Source organism: Heloderma suspectum, chromosome 10 (assembly GCF_057233095.1).
Source record: "Heloderma suspectum isolate Gila_16-S chromosome 10, 16-S_ref, whole genome shotgun sequence".
Taxonomy (NCBI): Eukaryota; Metazoa; Chordata; class Lepidosauria; order Squamata; family Helodermatidae; genus Heloderma; species Heloderma suspectum.
The window spans coordinates 19,593,642-19,615,966 of NC_139467.1; positions in this window are offsets into that span (position 1 = coordinate 19,593,642).

Below are 22,325 nucleotides of genomic sequence, written 5' to 3' on the forward strand. Positions count from 1 at the left end.
CCAGGTCATTGGTTCCATTGTTGCATTGCTCTAACAGTCAGGAAATTTTTCCTGGTGTTCAGCCGGCTTCCTGTCACTTGAGCCCATTATTCCGTGTCCTGCACTCTGGATGATCGAGAAGAGATCCTGGCCTTCCTCTCTGTGACAACCTTTCAAGTACTTGAAGAGCGCTATAATTTCTCCCCTCAGTCTTCTCTTCTCAAGGCTAAACATGCCCAGTTCTTTCAGTCTCTCTTCATAGGGCTTTGTTTCCAGTCCCCTGATCATCTTTGTTAGAATCACAGAATCATAGAATAGTAGGTTTGGGAGGGGCCTATAAGAGCATCAAGTCCAACCCCCTGCTCAGTGCAAGAATCCAAGTAAGAGCACCCCTGACAGATGGCTGTCCAGCCTCGTCTTGAACGCCTCCAGTGTGGGAGAGCCCACCACCTCCCTAGGTAGCTGGTTCCATTGTCGTATTGCTCTAACAGTCAGGAAGTTTTTCCTGATAAATCTGCTCATCGGTTATGTTGCTATCACTTTTTTTTTCTGGCAGGCCTCCTGTGTTATTAAGTGCCACACAGCAGGCAGCCATTCAGCAGGGTCTGTTTTTCCATGTATGGACCTGCACAGACATTCAAAGCTTCAGCTATTGCATTTGTATCTTCTGTAATCCAGCTGGCTGCGGAGTACACGGAGAGCAAGTATGGCTTAGCGATTAGTGTCAGACAAGAACAGGAAAGCCTCAGGTTCAAGTCACCACACCAGGATCAGTCTGGTGATTAGTGCCTACACCACAGGGCTGGTGTAAGGATAAACCAAGTGAGAGCTGTAAACATGAACTAGCACAGCATGGATTGGGCTGTAGAATCATAGGGTTGGAAGGGGCCATCGAGTCCAACCCCCTGCTCAGTGCAAGAAGCCTGATTCCCGGTCCCCCATCCAAGTACTAACCAGGGTTGACGCTGCTTAACTTCCGAGATCAGACGAGATCGGGCACATCCAGCCCTCTGCTCGTCGTATAACTGAACCATTCTCTGTTTACTGTGGTGAGTTGTGATGGTGGGGAGTTGTTTTCTTTACTCGTTAGGAAGATATTTCCCCCATTAAAAATAAATAAGTTAGTAATGTTATTCCCTCCCCAAACAAAACAAATAATTTTTACAATAATACTTATTACAATGGTTCACCACCACCACCACTCCCGCGCCACTCGTGGCTTGAAGTGGTTCCGCCCATTCTACCACCTCCTTCTGCGGCTCAGCCTTACGGCGGAACTACTGCGGATTCTTTGGAGGGGCGGCCTTTGTCGCTATCTAATGCAAACGCCGCTCCCATTTCGAGAACGGGCAGGGCGGATCTCCTAAAGCCCGCTCCACCGCTGGCTGTACAGTCTTCGGGCGCGCGCAACAGCTGGGGAGGAGTCCGGGAGCGCGCATAGCGCTCGCAAGGTCAGGAGGACGCCTGAGGTTCTTCCAGGAGATAGAGCAGCGCCGCGCCGCGCCGCGCCGCGCCGCCGCCGCCGCCGCCCAGTAGAGGGCGGCGCTCGGTCGCAGCCGCCCGCTTAGACTCCCCGGCCGGCGGGCTGTGTGATTGTGCCTGGACCGCCTCCCGGCCAGCGGAGCCCGGGCGGTTAGGCGACGGGAAGGAGAGGCGGAGGAGCTGTGGGCGGCCGAACGGGATTCCTCTCCTGGGAAGGGGGAGCGGAGAGGGCGTCGGACTGGATTTATGGGCCTTGAGTCAGAGAGGCTCTTGTTTGGGGCCTTACCCGGTGCCAGACGCGTGGAGGGCGCCTTGATTTCGGCCGCAAGTGCGGGGTGGGTGGGGAGACAGGCGGCCTTTGCGGCACGTGAGGAGCCGGCTTGTTTTCTCTACTCTTCGGCTCCGTGCCTCTCTCGCCCACGCCCGCGCCGCCCGCATGCGCACGGAAGCGCTCGGCCTTGAATGCGACAGGCAGAAATCTGACCGGTGGTGCCCTGCGGGAAGGTAGTGAGTGGAGTGTCGGACCAGGATGGGAAGATCCGGGTTCACAGCCTCGCTCAGGCAGGGCCAGCTGAAGAGACGTTGTTGCCTGAGGCAGAGGAGCAAATGCCACACACAATACGGACTCCAGAATTCATGGTACTCGGGCCGATTTAGCATCTGAGGCAGAAAATCCCAGAAGCGCCTCGCCCTGAGAGTGAAAAAACAAGCGAACACAATAAGAATGAAGAACGACTCGTTTGCTGCCCTTTGGGGACAGCCAAAACCAGCTGGCGGGGGCAACTGCTGCACTCTACCTAATGGAAGGGCCGGCCTTACACACAGTCACTGGGTTCTAATTGGGTGGCCTTGGGCCAGCCACTGTATTCTCCTAGACTGATCTGCCCTGCAGGATCGTTGTGAGGTTAAAATGGGATGGGTGGCGGGAGGGGAGGCCATCTATGTTGGCAGCCAGGGTTGGGGTGTAAATGCAAAAAGCTTTGCCTCTTGGATTTGGGCCTGGCATTCAGGCAATCAGATATGAAGTGGGACTGGGCTCCTTGTTCCCGTTTAAGGGTTGGACTAGCCGGACTGGTTCCAAGACCTGAGTTTAAATCCCTACTATTGCTTTTTGTTTGATACATTTCTATCCTGCCTTTCCTCCAAGGCACCCAAGGGAGCGTATATTCTCCTCCTCCTCTCCATTTTACCTTCACAACAACCCTGTGAGGTAGGTTAGGCTGAGAGTCAGTGACTGGCCCAAAGTCACCCAGTGAGCTTCATGGTCGAGGGGAGACTTGAACACAGGTCTCCTGAGTCCAGCACTCTAACCACTATGCCACACCATATCTCTAAGGTGACCTGTAGGCTGGTAATCATCTCTCAATCTATCTGGCAGGTGTGTTATGGAGATAAAAGGGATTACCCATGTACGTTTCTATGAGCTTGTAGGAAGGGCCTGATTTATTTTTTTAAAGGTAGTTAAAAAAATGCGAAGATGTGGAAACATACTTTGGGATCTTCCAAACAGAATGCTGCCCACCCAGATACATATTGTGACCTGAGAAGTATTTGGCGGCTCTCCCCTGGCCCTCATTTTTTGCTGCCCCAAGTGGCAGTAAAACAAACAAACAAAAAACCCAGGAGATGGATTGAGAAACAGAGAAGTGTTTATAACACTAGAACACGGGGACATCCATTGGCACTGATTCACATGAGCTTCAGGACAGGCAAAAGAAAGTACTTCTACACAGAACACTTAGTTAATATTTATGGAATTCTCTGCCATAGGATGTCGTCAGCTGCTCAGATGGCTTTAAAAGTGGATTACACAAATTCATGGAGGAAAAGTCTTATTAGTGGCTGCTAGTCATGTGGGTTCTATGGAACCTCCCAATTAATAGGCCAGTAAATGCCAGTTGCTGCAACTGGATGGGTAGCAAGTCATCCAGGCCTGTTTACAGCAGAAGAGGGGAATACAGCACAACACATTTCACCCTGAACTGACAAGCTGGACCTGCCAAAATCCCTTCATCTGCACAAACAGTACAGGTCCGGGAAGAAACCAAACACATCCAAAACTGCAGATGGAATAGAGTTATCATGCTCAGCAGAGTTACAGGCACACTCTTCTTGATCCAAGGCTGAAATGGTCAAACTCAGCCTGTCCTCCAAATCATAAGGTCTGTTGTTGTTTATTCGGTCAGTCGCTTCCGACTCTTTGTGACTTCATGGACCAGCCCACACCAGAGCTTCCTGTCGGCCGTCGCCACCCCCCCCCCGCTCCCCCAAGGTCGAGCCTGTCACCTCCAGAATATCCATCCATCTTGCCCTTGGTCAGCCCCTCTTCCTTTTGCCTTCCACTCTCCCTAGCATCAGCATCTTCTCCAGGGTGTCCTGTCTTCTCATTATGTGGCCAAAAGTTCTCAGTCAAATAGAGATGGCAGGTCTGGACCCTGTGTGCAGCTCTTATACCATTAGGGGCATATCTACATCACACACTTCAATAGTTGAATTAGGGTGCAATCCTATGCATGTTTAGACAGAAACAAATTTTACAACTCCCAGCATGCCCCAGCCAGCATGACTGACTGGGGCATGCTGGGCACTGTAGGATTTATTTCTGTCTAAACATGCATAGGATTGCGCCTTTAGTCAGTCATTTCCTGTTCCCATGAGACTAGGACCTGGTCCAGACATAACCATATTTTACATCCTACTTTTATTGGATATGTTGTGCTGGTTTCAGTATGTGTATAATTATTGTTACCCAATCTGTGCTTTAGGTATAGCCCAGAATGGAAATCACAACACACCAATAAATAATAGTGCAGAGTAACCCTGTTTCCCTCCAAGTGCTGGGAATAAAACCCTGAAATCAGTTCGGACCATAACCATAGTTTCCTTGTAGGATAAGAATAAACCCAGGGCTGCTTCCTTTGTGATGGGCACAAGCTGACTTTACCATCTGTGCCTATCCAACGGTCAGAAATCAGCTGGTCTTCCAGCTCTTCCCAGCATGGAACTACACTGATGGGGAAAGCAGCTATTAAAGGCATAAAAGCAAGGCAAAATCCAAGCCAAGTCCAAATGTGAAGTGAGAGAAGGAGGCACAGACCGGTACAGTGCCCTGGCAAAAATTTCAGCTGTGGCATAAGAATACTATCATGACTTTTAAAAATTCCCCCCTTCCAAATATTGGGGTAATAGCTTTATTAGGCCATCCAATGTCACCAAAAATGTGCAAGCTTTCGAGATACCAGATTTCTTCCCTAGGCAAAAAGCATCTTTCCTGATGAAGAGATCTGGAGATCTTGAAAGCTTGCACAATTTAGGTGAGCTTTGAGTTGGCCTAATAAAGCTATTACCCTAATCTGGATTTTGGTTTCTTATGGCCAACATGGCAAACTTTGCTTTGGGGGTAAGCTTTTAAGGGTGCAGTCCTATCAATTGTGCCCTCGATGCTTGCAAGCCTCCAAACTTGGAGGATTACGAGTATCCAGTGCAGAGCAGGAAGCGTGGTGGAGGCAATCCACTGGACTTCTGACTCTGCATCTATCTGGGGCATCTCGGAGTGGCAGGGAAGGAGGCTGGGGAGGCCTTGGAATACTGCATGAACCAGCCTGTCCAGTCCCTTCCTCACCCACTGGAACACCCACTGTCTCCTCTCTGAGGTTGCTTTTGCAGCCTCTGAGTGGCAGCAAGCACGGGCTGTGAGGGGGTGGGGGTAGGGAGTGTGGATTCCTGGATCTCAGGTTGGGGTGCTGTCTCCAACCTCGGATCCAGGGATCTGAAGTATCCTATGCCACCCCCCCGACACTGTCTAGGGGTCATAGGATTGTTCCCCACAAGTGTCAAAAATAAAATTGGGTGACTGTGTTCTTAGGCTTCTGTCAATGCTTAATTTCTAAAAAGAGGAGCTGGGGCTGAGATGTGTATGGCTGGCTGGCCATCTGCCCTGGAATGAAACTTGCTCCTTCATTCTAAATGAGTGGGTATCATCTGCAGCTGCTCAGTGGTGCAGGAGAGGCTCTCTTGACATGCCCTGATGCACTTTCCTTATTATGCAACATTCCTTCCTGGCAGGTGTTTTTGTTTTCCTTTTTAGGTGTTGAAGAAGGGGTGTGGCCAAAAATGGGAGGGATGGTGCAAAATGAGGGTGGTTAAAAGGGGTGCAGCTACAAGGTCAACCGTATCTGCAAGAGTTTTAAAAATATAAATACTTTCTTCCGTGCACCACTGGGGAACCTTAAGTAGAACCCAGGCTTTGATCATCCTCCCTCCCTTTTTATCTTGCCTGTGACCACTAGGAAAGGCAGCCTGCTTCATGGAGCATGCCACCCTCCTGAACTCTTGCTGACATCTGCACAAAGGCACCGCTCAGCTTGGCCTGTGGCCAGGAGCTTCACAGGCTTTTGCTCTTGCTGAGCCCCAGACAGCTGTGCTGGCTCAAGAAAACACAGGCTGAATCGCCCCATTCTCTGGGACCGGCCTTGGGGCGAATGTGTCTAAAGACCCCCGGGAGGCCTGTGATTCAGAGACCATTTGGGTCTCCATGTTTCCCGTTTGGCCAAACCACCATCCCTCCTGCCCTCTACCCCAGTCGGGAGGAGCAGCGCTCCGCAACGGGGAAGCCCCATGTAGCCCCATCCTTTTCTCTCCTCCTCCAAAAGCCACTCAGACAATGTGGCTCTCATTAGACACGGTGACCGCATCCCACAGCCAAACCACAGCCGAGCAAGGATTGACTGGGGCTGAGGAAGGCGCTCCTAAGGCCCCGGTGCCACCCCCACGTCATTTCTGGGTTTTGTCATTGGCTCCCAGCGCCTCATCTGGAGCCGGAACAAAAGGCCAAGCCCCCTGCCCCCCCCGCAGTGCCGCCGTTCTCACATCATTCAATGGAGTGCTTGTTCTCCATCCAGCTCTTAAACAATGTTCTGTCTGTGCCCAGAGCTGCCCAGCAGGGGCCTGAGGTTGTTCTCAGAAGTGCCGGGGTCACCGGTGAATTTCAAGTCAGCGGAAATGACTGAGTGAAGGGAAGCTATCAGGGGTTAGGAAGGACAGAGCACCCCTCTGCCAAGGCTGGTGCAAGGCCCCCCTGCCCACAAACCCTCTAGCGCTGCAGGCCTCGAAGGAGAAACAACGACAGAGACCTTCCTCCCCATCTTTTCTGACCCCCTCCGACCAATAATCCTCGCCAGCCCTGTTGTGGCATAGGTGTTACTCCTGAGGAAGTCGAGAGAGGTACGTTAGCCAGACCTATGGCTGTCAAATATTCCACTCTCGGAGCACTTGTCTGTATCAGCTTGGACTCTTGAGTGCAGGCCGCAGAACTAGAGTGGCCGCTTATGCATTACCAAAAAAGAGAACATCAATGTGCCTAACATGTGCTATGCACATTTCTATGTAGTGGTGCAAATTTAGAAATTATATCTATAATTTAAATAAAACACAATATATATATATATATTTACAATTTATTACGGTGGTGAGGGCTGAATAGGTGATGGTGTGCCTGCCCAGTCTGCTGTCCAGTTGCTAACTGTTCCATGATGAGGTTCTTTATCCTTAAACCAGACTTGGACTGGACAGCCCGTCAAACAGAGGACACCTTCAAATAGAGGACTGTCCTCTGCCAGCTCTCCAAAATAGAGGGTTGTCCTCTGTATGGTGGGGCACCTGGCCATGCTACACAGAACCCCACAGAGCATTCTGGGAACTTGCCCAAGGGTCCACACACTGTTCGTGCAGGGCACTGCGGCCAGGTCTGCTGGGCGTCACAGTTGCCCGACATGTCCTGAGTGGGTGACCTACGACACCTCCAGAACTCCGCTGCGGATGCACATTTTGTCAGAAAACTGGCAAGTTGTAGGCAAGCTGTCTTTCAGGGAAGCTCATCCACAAAAATGTATTCACCCAGTTCACACGACACAGCAGCTCATGGGTTAAACAACCCATGGGATGCCATGCATGCACGGGAGAGAGCAGACATGCTGCCTGCGGCGTGCTCACCACTTCCGTTTTTCCTTAGCAGCCCACGAGCGGCTCCATCGTAGGTCGCTTAGCATGTCGTCCAAACCCGGACCACTGGGTGGTTTAGGAGCTACACTGGCCAGTGGTTAACCTGTGGCTTGTTGTTGGCTTAACAGCTGGGTGGTTTCGCACCTAAACAACCCAGCAGTCTGGGTTTGGATGATGTGCTAAGCAACCTAAGACAGAGCCCCTCGTGGGTTGCTGAGGAAAAGGACACGGCAGCCACGCTGCAGGCGGTGCGTCTGCTCTCTCCCGCTCATGCACGGCAGCCCGTGGGCTCTTTAACCCATGCGCTGCTGTGTTGTGCGAACTGGCCCATTGTCTCATTCAGGAGCCCTTCATAAGCTTCTGAAGAGCCCCAAAGCACAGTTTGAAAAAACACTGGCCCAGATCTTCTTAAGCCAGCCTGATCACAAGCTTACGTTTCTACCATTTGGTCTGGGGAGTCTGATCTTCGCCTCGACAGCTGGGCCAGGGGCCAGTTTTAGATTCTCCTTCAGCAGTGGAGGATATCCCAGAATGGGTCCCTCCCTCACTTGCTTCACAGGCAGGGCTATGCAAACAGCATCATGCTTGTTTCCCCTGGTTCCAGTCCTGCCTGCTTCAAGGTGGCTTTTTTTTTTTTTTTTAAATTCCGCAGAGCCCCAGGCAGGCATTTAAACAGACTTATCTGCAGGTAATTAAAAAGATCTAAATCTTTGGAGGAGGCACGTCACTTGTGCCTGTTTTAACTAAGGCAGCCTGGTCAGGAGAACAGTTGATGCTGTCACGGCGGCACAGTGTGGATAGAGAACTGAATCTAGGGACAGATCCCACCACTGCAAGAGATTTGTTGTGAAACCGTGGAAAAGGCAGCAATTCAGCATATACGGGGCTGGGGGAGAATAGTGCATGCCTTTCCATCTGCCCTTTCCAAATTTGCTAGCAGTGGCAAAAGCAAGCAAAGGAGCTTTAGCTTCTGCTTGCCCTCTCCTTCCAGACAGGAGTGATGGTGGGAAGGATGAGGGCCCCCTCCGGGACGGGGAGGGGCTCAGAGGGCATCTTGCCCAAGCCCTCTCCTTCCAATCTGTCCCTGGGCAACTTCCCATGCCAGCTTTGGTGCTGATATTGTATTTGGACTAGCGAGGATCAGCACAGTCTCCATGTGGCTTATGGGCATGATAAATCAGCAGGCCTGGGAAAAAACAAAACACCTCTGCCAATGCCTTGGGGAAACAGGCATTGAGCCTATTAAGTCAGTACAGCCAGAAGGTATGCATCAGTCAGGACCTTCCTAGCCCTAGGAGCCCAAAGGAGAATCCGCTCGCTTCTGGGCCTCCTATTTGGCAAGTAACGCTAATGTTCTCTTCAGGTCCCTGGAGATCTCAGGATGTGATGGCTGTTGCCAGGCTAAGCACTTAAGATGCACTCCCCACCCTCACCCACCTCATCCCTCTGCCAAGGGGTTCATTTGTACGCACATCAGGTACGGCGCATTCTGGGCTCAGCTCCTCCACCTTCACTCTTGAAATGCTGACCTATAAACACAACAGAGAAGAAAAAAAGGAGTGTGGGCCAAAAAGGCAGCCACCGCCCTGGACAAAGAGGGTGTGGGGTGGGGGTGGAGTGTTCCAGGGCTGTGAGTTCTGCAGTGTTCGCTTTTGCTAATGTGAGATGGCTGTCCAGCTGCAACTGGGCTGATATTTATGTATTTATTTCATTTTTATACCACCCAATAGCTGAAGCTCTCTGGGTGGTTCGCCAAAACTACAAACCATAAAATGCAAGATAATAAAAACATAGTATTAAAAATTTAACGTACAAAATTTAAAGCAATTTAAGCAGCAAAACCATTTCAATAAAATATTAGACCTGATAATGACAGCTGACATAGATGCCCCATCATATGCCATTAAATGCCTGGGAATAGAGGACAGTCTTAACCTGGTGCCGAAGAGATGACAGTGCTGACGCCAGGTGGGCCTCAGTGGGGAGATTGGTTCAGAATTGGGGGGCCACCACTGAGAAGGCCCTCCCCTTGTTGCCACCTTGAACGCTTCCCTTCTAGTATGTCAGTGGTATCCTTTAGGCCTACAGTACTCCCACTTCTGTGATAAGTTCTTTTCTTTTGGTTTGAAAGCTCCGTATTTACAATCTTTGCAAGCTCACGGGCAGCGGCAATCTATGTTTCTGCTGGTTTCCCCATGTTCCTGGCACCTTTCATTAAATTCGGCCCTGTCATAGGTGACATTGTGTCTTCCTAGAAAACAGGCCTCAAAGCCCTCTTTAACTCTGATGTAATTTGTCTCCTCCTCTATCAGGGACAGGGGTTCAGAATATCCCCAGCAGCATCCCTTGGTAGCCTGAGCCCACAGTAGGGCCCACTGCAGCCAGTCCAAAATGTTGGCTACACAGCCACACGGCCCTGCACCCCTCTCAGCTCTCCTTTGCCCAGCACTAGGGACTGAGTGGCTGTGCCTGCCACCCACCATTTTAGGCCCCCCGCCCCCCCTGCCACCACTCAATCCCACCAGGGCCCTGAGGTAGTTTTGCTCAAGGGTAATGCTACATCAAGCTCCACGAGGATTGTGGGGGAATTTTAATGGTGGGGATCGGCACCACCAGCTTTTGTGCACGTGGGCTGCTGCTGTGGACACTTGCTGCTATCATGGTGAACCCGGAGCAGATTCACCACCCCACTGACATTGGAGCCACCAGCTTCCACTGGATGAAGCAAGGTAGCCACCATCATAGATATGGTCTTTCTCACTTTGATTTTCTGTGTCCTTTTGCTTTGAATTTGGAACCGATCCAGGGTACGTTTGTATAGCAAGATACCTTCATTCACGCCAATCTGAGCAGAAACTCAGTTCCAACCCAAAGAGTTGAAACCTCTTGTGATGAACTTTGCAAGAGGCTAGAGCAGCCCCCCCTTTTTGTGTCAGTGGTCACATCTGGGATGTCGAGAGAATGTTGTGAGTGCTGTCATGAGGGGAGGGGGCTTGCCCATTCACACAATGGCTGCCATGGCGGGCATGACCGGTCTCAAAGCACCGATTTCCCAGAAGCCAAACTGTTGAGACTAAAAGGAAAGTAATTTGGGTCAAAACCTCAGTCCAAGGCAGAAGTGGGCTCTGAGTTCCAAAACACAAAAACACTCTTTTGAATCCAATTTGTAAGGCTCAGAAATGTGGCGCCCAGAGGTATTCTTGGAAATAAGGATGATTCTAGAGGCGGACAGTTCACTGTGCAGCATGCCAGCCTCCCTCTTCATTTTTAAAATTGAAAATAAATATTACTCGACACTGGCATGGTTTTGTGACACATCCCCAGTGTGAGCCACAAGTGTGGTGTTGTGAGCCAGTGTGGTGTAGTGGCAAGAGTGTTGGACTAGGAGCTGGGAGATCTGGGTTCTAGTCCCCACTTGGTCATGGAAGCTCACTGGGTGACTGTGGGCCAGTCACAGACTCTCAGCCCAACCCACCTCACAGGGTTGTTGTGAGGATAAAATGGAGGAGGGGGATGATAATGTAAGCCGCCTTGGGTTCCTTGCAAGAGGAAAAAAGATGAGGTAGAAATGCAATAAATAAATAAATAAATCCCTCCTGCCTTACCTTGCATGTTGGCCAAGTATGGCTGTACATTCACCTAATCATCTAAATTGTTATTACATTGACATTATTATATTTATAACCTGCCTTTCCTCCAAGGAGTTCCAGGCAACGTACAGGGTTCTTCTCTGCCTTTCCATTTTATTCTCACAACAATCCTGTGAGGTAGGTTAGGCTAAGAGATAGCGACTGGCACAGGGTCATCTAGTGAACTTCATAAACCAGTGGAGATTTTAACTAATTCCAATTATGGAATGATCTCCCTGAAGAGGCTCGCCTGGCACCTGCATTGTTACCTTTTTGGTCTTCTTCTCTCAGGCATTTGGCAGCATATAATGAGTTTTTAATCAGGTCCTGGATTGTCTTTGGTTGATTGTTTAAAACAAATTCTTTTTTAGATATATGTTGTCTCTGTGTGTGCTGTCTGTTTATATGTTTTATTAAATGGCCTTACACTTTGTATAATGCATTTTTAATGGTTTTTAATCTTGTGAACAGCCCAGAGAGCTTCAGCTCTGGGGCGGTATAGAAATGTAGTAAATGAAATTTGAACTCAGCTCTCCCCAGTCCTACCCCCCACACTTGTAACAACTACACCACACTGGCTCTGTATACAGAGATCAGCATAGCTCACTGGGGGATGCTGAGAGTTGTAGTCCAACACATCTGGAGGGCACCAGGTTGGGGAAGGCAGGTATAGATAGTCACAAAACTTGATACAGACCGCCAGCAAGCTGTGTTTAGCTTTTTCTCTCTTTCTTTTTTGTCTGAGATCAACATAGCAGCCGCTGCCCATCTACACCCTATAATTTTGCTGGAGTGTTTACAGAAGCAACATAATTGACTAAGAGACGCAAATATGCGGCCTGAGCTGGTAGAGTTGCTGTGTAACATCCATCTTTACTTCAAAAAAGACCTTCCAGAGAATTCCCCCTACCCCCAGCCTGTATCCTGGCTTTTCTCTGGGGAGAGGAAAAGAGGATGGCTACTGACACATCCCCACCCCCAAGAAAAAGGAAATGCATCGCAAAAAAAGCTGACAAAGGAGGACACAGATTTGCATAAATCTGCATATGCTAATTTGTATATATAGAAGCTTATTTAGAAATAACTATCCTTTAAATAGAAATGCAACGTATCTCACCATAGCAGGAAAGCCAGTGCCCAGGTGACCTGTGGGCCCACTGTCCAGGTGCTAACTGAGGATGGGCAGCTGCAGACTGGAAGGTTGGCAGGTCAGCAGTTCGAGACCTGAGTTCTGCGTGACGTGACGGAGTGAACTCCCGTCTTCAGTCCCAGCTCCTGCCAACCTAGCAGTTCGAAAGCAAGAAATTGCAAGTAGATAAATAGGTACCACCTCGGTGGGAAAGGTGACAGCGTTCCGTGCACCTCGGTGTTCAGTCATGCCGGCCACATGACCACGGAAGCGTCTTCGGACAGCGCTGGCTCTTCGGCTTAGAAACGGGGATGAGCACCGCACCCTAGAGTCGGACACGACTGGTTGGGGACACCTTTACCTTTTACCTCTCTCTTTCTATGGTTTTTTAATCTTTAAACTGGACTTGGGCTGGAGAGTCATTGGAAGATAGGATGCCTTCAAACAGAACACTGTCTTCTGTAAAGTAGGACACATGGCCCCACTAGATGGAGAGGGAATACGATTTGGCCAAGGCCACCCAATGACCTTGACAGCTGGTCTTCAGCATCTTCCTCGCCTTAGGCTGCAATCCCATATTCACTAACCTGAGCTTAAATCCCGTGGAACTCAATGGGTCTTACACCTGACTAGACTTGCATGAGATTGGACTGTAAGTTGAGTTTTATCAAGACTAAAAAAATGGCACTGAAGGGCACGCAGAAGGCTGCAAATCCTGATTGCACCAAATCTTCCTCTGCAAATTTCCTTAGCCATAAATAGTATTTCCCAGTTAGCAGATGCTTCTGTGCCTGAGACCCTGGAGAGTGGCTGCCAGTCAGAGTAAACAATACTGATCTAGATGGACAAAGGGTCGGGCCTGGTAGAAAGCACTTTTATTTATTTATTTATTTATTTATTTATTTATTCATTTCATTTCTATACCGCCCCATAGCCGAAGCTCTCTGGGCGGTTCACAAAAACTAAAACCAAACAACACACAATAAAACAATTTAAAATATATAGAACATTAAAACCACAATATAACAATACAACCACAATAAAACCTAGCAGCAGTACAGGAGTTTAAAATACAGATTTAAAACAGCAAAGCTAAAAATTTAGAAAGCTAAAATGCCTGGGAAAATAAAAAGGTCTTCACCTGGCGCCGAAAGGAGTACAATGTAGGCGCCAGGCGAACCTCACTAGGGAGCTCATTCCAGAGCCGGGGTGCCACAGCAGAAAAAGCCCTCCTCCTAGTAGCCACCCGCCTCACTTCCTTTGGCAGGGGCTCACGGAGAAGGGCCGCTGCTGCTGATCTTAAGGTCCGGGCAGGCACATATGGGAGGAGGCGATCCTTCAGGTAACCTGGCCCCAAGCCGTTGAGGGCTTTGAATGTTAACACCAGCACTTTGAATCTGGCCCGGAAATGGACTGGCAGCCAGTGCAGCTGGAAAAGTACTGGCGTAATATGAGCTCGCAGGCCAGTCCCTGTTAACAATCTTGCTGCCCTATTTTGGACCAGCTGAAGTTTCCGGACCGTTTTCAAAGGCAGCCCCACGTATAACACATTGCAGTAATCCAGACAAGAAGTTATCAGAGCATGGATAACTGTAGCTAGGCTATCTCTGTCCAGATAAGGGCGTAGTTGGTATACCAGCCTAAGCTGATAAGAAGTGCTCCATGCCACTGAGTTCACCTGTGCCTCAAGTGACAGTTCTGGATCCAGGAGCACCCCCAAACTACGAACCTGATCCTTTAGGGGGAGTGCAACCCCGTCCAGAACAGGTTGAATATCACCTAGCCGGGCAGACGAACCACCCACTAACAGTACCTCCGTCTTGTCTGGATTGAGTTTCAGTTTATTAGCCCTCATCCAGTCCATTACCGTGCCCAGGCACTGGTTCAGAACAGCCACTGTCTCACCTGGTTTTGATGAGAAAGAGAGGTAGAGCTGAGTGTCATCCACATATTGATGGCACCTCAGCCCACACCTCCGGATAACCTCCCCCAGCGGTTTCATGTAGATGTTAAACAGCAGGGGGGATAAAATAGAGCCCTGTGGAACCCCATGGCACAATTGCCATGGCACAGAGCAATAATCCCCCAGCACCACCTTCTGGAATCGGCCATCCAAGTAGGAGTGGAACCACTGCAGTGCAGTGCCTCCAACTCCCAACCCAGACAACCTATCCAGAAGGATACCATGGTCGATGGTATCAAAGCTGCTGAGAGGTCCAGGAGAATCAACAGGGTCGCACTCCCCCTGTCCCTCTCCTGGCAGAGGTCATCCCACAGGGCGACCAAGGCAGTTTCCGTTCCAAAACCAGGCCTGAAGCCCGATTGAAATGGATCTAGATAATCCGTTTCATTCAACAGTGCCTGGAGCTGTCCTACAACCACCCGCTCAAGCACCTTGCCCAGGAAGGGGATGTTGGCCACTGGCCTATAATTGTTAACATCCTCTGGGTCCAGGTTAGGCTTTTTCAGGAGTGGTCTAATTACTGCCTCTTTTAAAGTGGCAGGCACCACTCCCTCTCTCAAGGAGGAATTTACAACCTCCTGGACCCAGCCAGACATCCCCTCCTTGTTTGATTTAATAAGCCATGAAGGGCAAGGGTCAAGCACACAAGTGGTCGATCGGACTTGGCGAAGCACCTTGTCCGCATCCTCAGGCCTCAGTAACTGAAACTCATCCAATAAAACTGGACCAGACGGTGCTCTGAATGCCTCTACCAATGGAACTGCATTAATGGTGGTGTCCAATTCATGACGAATCTGAGCGACTTTATCCTCAAAGTGCCACGCAAACTCATCACAGCGTGCTACCGAGGGTTCCACCGTCTCTCTCCCTGGCCCAGAATGTAACAGGCCGCGAACCACTCAGAAAAGCTCCGCCGGACGACACTGAGAAGATGCAATGCTGGTGGAAAAGAACTGCCTCTTTACCACCCTCACCGCCACAGAGTAGGCTCGATAGTGGGCTTTTACCTGTGTTCGGTCAGACTCAGCACAAGTTTTCCTCCACCTGCGTTCTAGCTGTCTCCCCTCTTGCTTCATTGCCCTCAGCTCAGGTGTATACCAAGGAGCTGGCCGGGCTCTGCTCAGAGGGAGAGGGCGCTTGGGTGCGATCGTGTCAACCGCCCGAGTCATCTCTGCATTCCACAGAGCGACCTGGGCTTCGACAGAAGCACCAGCCATACCAGCAGGAAAATCCCCCAGAGCCCTCTGGAATCCATCGGAATCCATTAATCTCCGGGGGCGGACCATTTTAATAGGTCCCCCACCCTTGCAGAGGGGGAAGGCTGCCAGGAGTCTAAACCTCAGCAGGAAGTGATCTGACCATGACAAAGGGAGGGATGTTAATTCCTCCACTTTCAGATCACCATCCTCCTGCCCAGTCGAGAAAACCAGATCAAGCGTGTGTCCTTTTATATGCGTTGGGCCGATGACATGTTGGGACAGCCCCATGCTTGTCATGGTGGCCATGAAGTCCTGAGCCGCCCCAGATACAGCGGCCTCGGCATGGAAGTTGAGATCCCCCAGGACCATCATCCTGGGGGTCCTCAACACCAAGTCCGAGACCACCTCCGTCAGCTCAGGCAGGGAGTCCGATGGGCAGCGGGGTGGGCGGTACACCAACAGAATCCCTAATCTGTCCCGGGTACCCAACACAAGGTACAAACACTCAAGATCTGCACTCGAATGAGCAGGAAGCCTGGAGAGGGAGATTGAATTCCTATAGACCACGGCAACCCCCCCTCCCCGACCCTCAAGTCGGTGTTGGTGCTGCACTGAGTACCCAGGAGGGCACAGCTGGGAGAGAGTGATCCCTCCCAGTTCACCCACCCAGGTCTCAGTAATACATGCCAGGTCAGCCCCCTCATCCACAATCAAATCATGGATGAGGGAGGTCTTATTTTGGGCGGACCTGGCATTCAGCAGCAGCACCACCAGACCCGAGGGCAGACTGGTAAGGCTGCCAGGAACCATCAGGTTGGGGGAAGAACCAGAAGAGGGGACAGCTGTAAGGTGTCTAGCCCCTCTTCTCCTCAGCTGGCCTGTTAATCCCCCAACGCCATACCTCCCCCTGCCCATGACCACAGTTATGGTGGCACCTCCCCGACCCCCTGAGTTGCTCAATAGTCCTCCCAGGCACATATTAAAATATTAGGATATAAAATACACAACAGTTTAAAAGAATATAAAAGAGATAAAAGAGAACAGCAGCTAAGAAGGAGCAGACAGTCCACGTTTGCCCCTTCCCCTGGTCTTTAAAGCTGCTGCCCTCTGCTGCTGCTGCTATTTGCTGCTGGTGTTGTGGCTGCTGGTGTCTCTGGAGAGGCAGGTGGGTAGATCTTCAGGTCCTACGTGACTCCAAGTGCGACGCTAAGTGCGCACTTAGCGTCGCACTTGGCACGACGCCGAGGCGCTGCCTCTGGCAGCCCCGCCTTAAGTACCTGTGGGCAGGGGCAGAAGCAGGCTCAGGATCCACCTGGTGCAGCTGCTGGCTGGTCCTCCTTCCCGAGCAGCCTCTGGCAGCCCCGCCTTAAGTACCTGTGGGCGGGGGCAGAAGCAGGCTCAGGCTCCACCTGGTGCAGCTGCTGGCTGGTCCTCCTTCCCCAGGCTCCTTCCCGAACAGCCTCTGGCAGCCCCGCCTTAAGTACCTGTGGGCGGGGGCAGAAGCAGGCTCAGGCTTTTCTAAGTAGCCAGAGCATAGCACCAGAAGGAGCACTCAGTACAGCTGCTGTTCTTTGGCCACTTAGAAGGGCTGGATGCGTCGGATCTCAGAAGCTAAGCAGGGTCAGCCCTGGTTAGTACTTGGATGGGAGACTGCCTGGGAATCAGGCTTCCTGCAATGAGCAGGGGGTTGGACTCGATGGTCTTGTAGGCCCCTTCCGATTCTATGATACCTCCTATGAGGTTGGACTCTTTGTCCATCTAGCCCAGTTTTGGCTACTCCAGCCTCGTTGGACTGCAATGCCCATCATTCCCAGCCAAGAATGGCTGTGCTGGCTGGGAATGATGAAAGCTGCTACACAACATGCCTGGAAGGCACTCAGTTGGGAATGGGTGTTTTATTGCAAAGAAGCTCCAAAGGTCACTCTGGTTATAGCCGCCTTGTGTTTTAACAGCTTTTTTGATAAGATAGCCTGAACAGGCCATTGCCCCCTCACATCCCACAACTGGTGGCCATGCTAATCAGGGAAACAATAGGGATGAGAAAGGTTAACACCGATGGATCAGCATTAACTTTGCTCACTCCCATTGTTTTCTGTATCTCTACGTGCAAATACTCAAGGGCTTCAACTCTTGACTGAAAAACAAACCAAACCAAAACCACTCAGTCTTATGAAGAGGCAGCTCTCTATTTGGGGCAAATAGGGCAGTGACTCCCCACCTGTCCCCAACCCATGTGTGGCAGGGAGATCTCCCAACAAACAGGTATATCTGCTTCAATGTGCAGCTGACAGGTGCCACTCATGATCTTCTACTGTCCTCCACCAGCCCCAATGAATACCAGCTGCCACTGGTCTTACAGCATCTAATGGTGCAATCCTATGCCTGTCTAGTCAGAAATAAGCCCCATTGAGTTCAATGAGGCATACTCCCAGGTAAACACATATAGGATTGCAACTGTACGGTGCAATTCTATGCCTGTCTACTAAGAAGTAAGCCCGGTGAAGCTTAGTTACCAGTACATGTACATTGTAGCCTTAAAGACTAAAAGCCAAAAGCCTATATTTACTTCCCCTCTGGAGTAAAGCTTACTGTGTTTGATGGGCTTACTCCCTAGTAAGCGTTCTCCCACTGGTTTTTGAATGTTGCAGATTTTTAATGTCAGATTTGTGTCTGTTTTATATGCAGTTGTGTCCATTTATACATACGTTATCCTATGTAAATGGCAGAAGAATGAGATTGCTGGTAGGTGACAACATATATACGAGGAGAGCCGTCCCAACTTCATATCTTCCAGATGTGTTGGATTACAGCACCCACCAGCCCCTGCCATCATGGCCAGTTGGAGCTCATCTGGAAAGCACCAGCTTGGGGGAAGGCTTCCCTCTGGCACTTTGCTGCTGACCTGGAAGTTGCCTTTCTTCAACAAAGGAACTTGGATTCTATTTGTTTAGGCCTGAATCAAGACAATGGTTTGCTCTTCCATTACAGGGGGTTAAATGAACATAGCAAAGGTAGGGATATTGTGTTAATGTGTTATCACCTATTACTGGTGTTGTAAATGGCTACTGCACTTATATTGTATACATTTAAGCTTTATTTCAATTGTTACAGATTTTCCAGGGCAACCATGTGTATGCATGTATCTATAACTGCTGAATGCAAGCTGTATTTACTACTAACAGTATATTACTCTGATTATGATTATTATAATATTTCTATACCACCCCATAGCCAAAGATCTCCAGGCGGTTTACAGAAGTTAAAACATTACAATACAATATACAGAGTTTAAAAGCCATTGAAATAAAAGCACACAGACAGTATACACAAACAACATATAACTAAAAACAACTTTATAGCAGCCCTCCCTAACCTGATGTCCTCTGGATGTTTTAAAGTTCATCTCCCATAAGCCCCAGCCAGCATGGCCAATGGTCAGTAATGCTAGGAGTTGAAGTCTAAGGGAGCAGTGGCCGCTAGACAGTGGCTAGACAGCCATAGGATATCTGGTTTTCTGCTGGAAAACTTCTGGAACTGCTCCGTGCTCTCAAGAGGATTGTGGAGCGGCTAAAAAGGGGCGTTCCCAGGAGGCATTCCGGGGTGGGGAGGGTGGAAATGCCTGTATGACACATCTAGTGTGTTGTACAGCAGCCTTCTCCCCGGCTCTGCCCTCCCACGGCTAGACAGCCACAGTCGGCTGTCTAGCCAAAAATGCAGGGCAGGAGAAGCGTGGACGGAATGATTCCCTCCGTGCTTCTCCTGTCCTGCATTGGATAGGTGGTTGCCTATCTAAATAGGACTGCGCCCTAAAACTTCTGGAAGGAACCTGGTTGGGAAAGGCATTTACCCCAGTTCAGCTCTTTTTTTTTTTTTTGCAAGGCTTACTCAAATTAGCTTACATTTAAGTTTTCATTGAAATAGCCACAGGCTGTACTTTTTGCTTTCTGTTGCCATTTGACCCCAGAGTTTACAACTTTTTCTTTCTATAGCCATGTGCCTCTGTGTGAATAACACTTTAAGCATCTACTGAAGGGGCTTTGGGTCAATTAAGCTTGTGCCATAATAAATTAGTCTTTAAAGTTTCACAACACTCTGTGGGTTTTGCTGCAAACAGATGGATACCACTCCCCCTCTGGAAGCTGAGTTCGTTTCTAGCAAATCAGGTTCTTGGAAAGCTTTCATTTGTTGTTGTTGTTTTTCAGTCGTTAAGTTGTGTCCAACTCTTTGTGACCCCATGGACCATAGCAAGCCAGGCCTTCCTGTCCTCCGCTCTCTTCCAGAGTGTGCTCAAGTTCTACTCACTCGAATAAGCATTGCACTATTGAAGGTGAAGCTTACCTGTTCCAAGGCAGTGTTGGAAGAGCAGATTGCCACATGGAAGGGTGTTCAACTGTGGCTGTTATAGGATCATAGAATAGTAGGGTTGGAAGGGGCCTACAAGGCCATCGCGTCCAACCCCCTGCTCAATGCAGGAATCCAAGTCAGAGCATCCCCGACAGATGGTTGTCCAGCCTCATCTTGAATGCCTCCAGTGTGGGAGAGCCCACCATCTCCCTAGGTCATTGGTTCCATTGTCGTATTGCTGTAACAGTCAGGAAGTTTTTCCTGATGTTCAGCTGGAATCTGGCTTCCTGTCAGTTGAGCCCATTCTTCCATGTCCTGCACTCTGGGATGATCGAGAAGAGATCGTGGCCTTCCTCTCTGTGACAAGCTTTCAAGTACTTGAAGAGCGCGAGTTCCCCTAGGAAAATTTAAAAGAGTGGCAGCATTCAGGGATGTGTTTCCCTTGCTCTCTAGGTGGTGTTCCCTCACCCTATGTGATTATTCCTAAGAGCATTTATCTCTCTGGCTATTTAGGGACATCAAATGCAGCCACTATTGAGTACTTTTAAAATAAACAGGGTTTGATATTGCAATATGCAGTGTTTAGGAATGCAGCGCCCCTCTCAAATATATCCCCAGACAGGCCCCTTGACAGTTGCTGTGAATCCTTTCCTATCCCACTCTGAAATATTGTTGTCCTCTAGGGCCCTGCTTTACAGAGGACTGTCCTCTATTTCAGAGAGCTGGAGGAGGACAGTCCTCTGTTTGAGGATGTCCTGGATTTGATGGGTTGTCCAGTTTAAGTCTGGTTTAAAGATAAAGGATCATACAAAGGGAGAGCAGCAAGGGCCTGGAAGCTGCCCACCCACAGTAAGCACCTGGGCTGTAGCATGAGCAGGCACACAGGCCACCTGGTCAGTCTTCTCCACTCTGGTGAAATGCACTGCATTTCTATTGAGATTCTAGTTATTATTTCTAAATTGCCACGCATACATGCAAATTTGCATATGCAAATTGGCATCTCCTTTTGTCCTCTTGTTTGGTGATGTGTAAACAGCTACCCTATCTCAGCCACCCCCGCATAGCCAAACCTGAGATTTGGAGCGGGCTGGCAGTTACTTTTATTACCTGTAATGAAGGTAATATCCCAAGGGATGCATTTGGAACTGCAAACAGATGTATTTTGGAATATTCCATTTGGAAGCATCCACTTCTGTGGGCGGCAGCTAGCCTACCTCAAGGCCTAACCCTCACCTGAGGCTATTCTCCAGGTCTGGAAGAAAGCCTCTGACTGCCTCCTGTGGGAGAGGGATTGCATCGTGCTAATATTTCCAGCCGCTTGTTTCAAGTACTTTCCAGCCCAGTCTGGATTTCTAACAGGACGTTAACAGCCTCTCTGGCAATCTCCATGTAACAGGCCGTGTCAGGGCCCTGTTTCTACATGGGAACTTTCATGATTTGCAGCCGCCAAGAATGCCTGATAAGGACACTGGAAAGAACAACCTGCTACAATGCCCACAAAGCAGAAGATCTCCACTCTGGAGCCTCTTGACAAAGCTGTTTTAAAAAATCCTTTCACTGGAAGAATATAAAAAAACCTGACTTATACTGGGTCAAGCTATTTTCCCATCTAGCCTAGTTCTGGCTACTCTGATTGTCAGTGGTTCTCCAGGGTCTCAGGTGGAGGTCTTTCCCATATTCCACTACCCTTTTTGTAACTGGAGATGCTGGTGATTGAAACTGGGACCTTTTGCAGGCAAAACAGATGCTCTCCCCAGGCCCTGCATCAGCACCCAGCAGACTAGGGCATTTTCTGGAGCCCATCCACCTCAGCGGGGCTGATGCCTTGCCTGGTCACCCCCTCCCCAAGCAGCCACTGCCCACTGGCTCATGGACCCTGCAGTAGCTCCTGGCCCATTGCAGGGCCACTGCTAGCCAGGTAAAGCCACAAGCAAGGGGAGAAGGGCAAAGCTGGCCGCTGCAGCACTGCCACCAAGCACTGCTTGGCACTGGGGAGGTTCCCCAACCTATCAAGGGCCTCCAAAAATCTCCACCTGGGCCTAGGTATGGCCTCTCCACCATCATAATATATTGCAGTGGACCCCAGGTTCCTATGAATGTCATTAGATCTAAACAACAGGGCAAGATTAACACAATTTTATAAAATAAAAGAAAGGGTAAGTACAGAATTCAGATAATAAGGAAAGGGAAGTGAATACATATAACAGTGATGCCAGAATAAACAAGTGCTTCCAGTATTTAAGTAAATAAGTTTCGACAAACAGTAACACTTATACCACAGAGAGTCTGTTACAGTTCTGACTCTCCTCCCCGTCCTCAGCCTCCGGAGTTGTCGCTCCAGAAAATACAAACCCCTTAAGACACAATCCTATGGATGTTTAGGCAGACAAAGTCCTACAACTGCCAGCAACCCCTACAACAATGCTGGGAATTGTAGGCCTTTTTCTGTCCAAACATCCATAGGATTGTGCCCTTTGTGAGTTCAGTAGCAAGAACTGGCAAGAACTGAACTGGATGTTTCCCCACTCACAGTTCATCCTCTTAACCAATGGTGTAGTGGGGTCTTTCACACTTTGCAAAAATATTCCGGCAAAATTATT